Consider the following 3,641-nt stretch of genomic DNA (forward strand, 5'->3'; position numbering starts at 1 on the left):
TTTTATGGAAAGTAAAATTTTAGAAGAGATTGTCAATTAAATGAATTTATGTCAAAGGATCCACTTACTCGCATTCAAATAAAAATCCCCATATAGTAAGCCAATGGTTAGCTTTGTTTCGTTTCATTCGATTTGTTATTTCCATTCAATGAACAAGATGGAAAGGGAATAAACCAATCATTGGTTTACTACATGGTGCTTATTTTTCCCCTTTTCTTATGGTGTTTAAGATGATTCCTTCCATTTCAGAGCATTCTTCCATAATTCTTTGTTGGAAACATGACTATATTGAGGGGAGGGTGAATCAATATAGTGTAATCATGGACATCAAATTCTGCTTTTCCTTCTCTTTCTTATATTTATATGACCTATTAAATGAGTAAGAATACATCATATAGAAAGTATATTTAATATGTGAACAACATTCAACTACAACATAAGAATCATCACACAAAAGAAGCACATGTGGACACTAGATATAAGTGGAACCCCATAAAGGGAAAAGCCATAAATTTGTTATTGTTGTGATGTAAAGGCAAGATCCTACTTCCTCTATTACATCACCTTTTGAAGGCTTTAACCTCTTTTCTGTTTTGCAATCTACAACTTGCTAAAAGCTCCCACTCCCACTGAAATCAACTTTTTGCAGGGTTCTACCTATAGGATGCTCCTACCTTGATTTTCTTCTACAAGCTACAACTTCTTAGGAAGATCCTACTTCCACTTACAAAATCCAACATATTCTTATTCTTTTTTAGGCTACCTCGTAAAAGGAGACACCAATCCCCTAATACATAAAAGATTTAATGTGTCAATTTACTTGGTCTTTTTCTCTCACCTGAACTATGCTTCTTCCCTCTTTACAACTACTTATATTTTAAATTTCTCCTCCTCCTTATTTTTACATCATGTATGCTCCTCTTCCTTTGTCTCTTTGTGACAGGTAATTCATGAACTAGGTCTCACAAAAATATCAATACTTTTTCTAACAAAACCAACCATTCTACCATTGACAAGCACATCATTTTATTTACATAAATTGTTTACTATTTGTATCCCACCAAGGATAAAATAATTTCAAGCAATATCACTTCATTTGGAAAACATTGGGTTTCTTGAATCACTTCATTGTTACAACAAATTTCATCACAACATCTTCATCCACCTGCATCACAACATTTTCATGCACCTCTATACTTGACCCACATAAATGAGTTTTTCCGAGATTAGTAACCATTTACAACAATCTTCAAGCATTTACATTGGAATATCTTCAACCATTTACATAAAAAAATCTACAAGAAAATACCTCTGATAAGCTTTACATGATCAATAATACATAGGGACAACAATACATACTCATCTTTAAGACACACTAGCAGCAGTACATGAAACCTTCAACACACTTGACATCAGTGACAACTTTTCCAACAATATCCCCTTTCGACATTGATGGGAATATTTTTCCTTGCCCTATTTTCCTAAGAGTCGTTTCTTCTTATTTCTCCTTTCCTCCCCCTTTGAAATCAATGGCAATAGGATTTATAATTCGATTGTTAACGACGAGAACTGCGAACTCGAGGGCACGAAGATAGGGTTTCAGAGGAGCTCGAAGGTTGCTCCCTATGGAGCGTAGCAGAGGAGGGAGCTCCACTCCCTCCTACAAGGAAGCAACTGCCGGTAGAGGCAAGTCACCACTGGGTAAAGTCAGAGGTTCTGGTGAAGAAGAGGAAAAAAATAATGAAAAGGAGGCAGATGGGGCCAGGTCCAAGGAAAACAGTAGCACAAAGGACAAAGAGGAAGAAGACAAAAGCCAGGGAACAAGGGACAAAAATCAAAAGGGACAGTGCAGACCCAAAACAGAGATTACTCCGAGAGTTGTGTTGAATGATCCTGCTCTGCAGGAGCACAGGGACCATATGGGGACGTACGCCATAATCTGCAAGTTCATGGGAATTTGGCCCTCTAAAAAAAGCTTTACAAACATGGGTCAAATACCACAGGAAACCCAAAGGCAGTATTGAACTCCATCTAGGGTCAAAGGGTTTTTTACCGTGGTATTTACTAACATTGAAGATAAAGACAAAATATTCGAAGGAGGACCCTACTTTTTTGCAGCAGCAGGCCTCTATATGAGGCCGTGGAAAATGAACTTCGTTCTAGAAAGGGAGACTTTCACCTCGGTACTAGTTTGGGTAAGGCTCTATTCCCTACCTCTTGATTATTGGCAACATGGGTCGCTTGCTGCCATTGGCAATAAGCTAGGTCGCTTTGTGAAAGCTTTGGAAGCCACTAGAAGGGGTAAATATACTTCCTATGCTAGGATTTGCGTAGAAATGGATCTATCAGGCGCTCTCCCGGATGAATTAATCCTGGAAGTTTTCGATGAAGAATGGGTCCAAACGGTGGATTATGAGCATATCCCATTCAGATGTCGTAGATGCCACGAACATGGTCACCTGTTTAGAGACTGTCCTCTTAGTAAAGTAGACAATAAAGGAGAACCTAAAACTGTGAAGGATACTGAAAACTTTCAGAAAGTGGTAAGTAAAGGAAAAGGAGGTAGAAAGGGATCAAGGAAACAACGCAACGAGGGGCAAAAGATCAACACGAACAGGTTTCAAGTACTAGAAGAAAAGGAAGAAATGACAAGGGAAGACCAAGCAATGGAGGAAGGACCTAAGGAAAAAGAGAAGGAGGAGAACTACATCATAACACGAGAGATTTGTAACAGGAAAGAAACTATGAATAATGAGACTGAAACAGAAATGGATATGGAAATGACTCAAAGTGAAACAAATCTGGAAGATCATGAACTGCAAGAAATTCTAGAAAAGGAACACCTAGATCTAGAAGGATTCTTGTTGCAGGGAACCACGGGAGGGATAGACTCACTACCCCAAGAGGACTGCAACAGAATACAACAGTTGTTCTTATGGAAGACTCAGGAAAGAGGGTTAGAAATAGGAATAACCACTGACAAGCTGGAAAACAAAGGAGTGAAAACAATGAAACCAACCCCGGGACTAGCTCCTAGAAATACTGGTAAAAAGAGAGGCTGGAAAAAGCAGAAGGAACTTCTGATGGAGTGTGGAAAGCTAATGATAGATTCGGGTAAGATGAAAGACTTAACCAGTTACTCCTTTACAAGTCTTTAAAAATGAAATTTACATCTTGGAATATCAGAGGTCTAGGAAGTAAAAGAAAACAAAGATTGCTTAGTTATAGAATGAAACAAGATATGTCGGACATGATTTTCATCCAAGAAACGAAATGTTCCATTCAGAAAATAAGACTCATACACAGCAAATGGCTCATTAGATATGAGTTTCTAGAGGTTAAAGCGGAGAACACAGCGGGGGGTATTCTTACTCTTTGGAATCCCCAAAGGATCAGCATTATGGATGCAGAGGCATCAAGAAATTATCTATCAGTGGTCATTCAACCTGTTGGGGTTTCGGAAACATTCCTAGTAACAAATGTTTATGGTCCTCAACACTTAGAGGATAAACTCAAATTGTTAGAAGCCCTTAGTGACCTCAGGAGTAGACAAACTAGAATGCCTTGGATCTTGGGAGGAGATTTTAACATGATCAAATCTCTCTCGGAAAAAAAGGAGGTACCAGAGTGCTCAACAAAGA

This window comes from Pinus tabuliformis, chromosome J, assembly GCF_031772625.1.
Source record: "Pinus tabuliformis cultivar Carrire ecotype Pingquan chromosome J, CPIR1, whole genome shotgun sequence".
In the NCBI taxonomy this organism is placed as follows: domain Eukaryota; kingdom Viridiplantae; phylum Streptophyta; class Pinopsida; order Pinales; family Pinaceae; genus Pinus; species Pinus tabuliformis.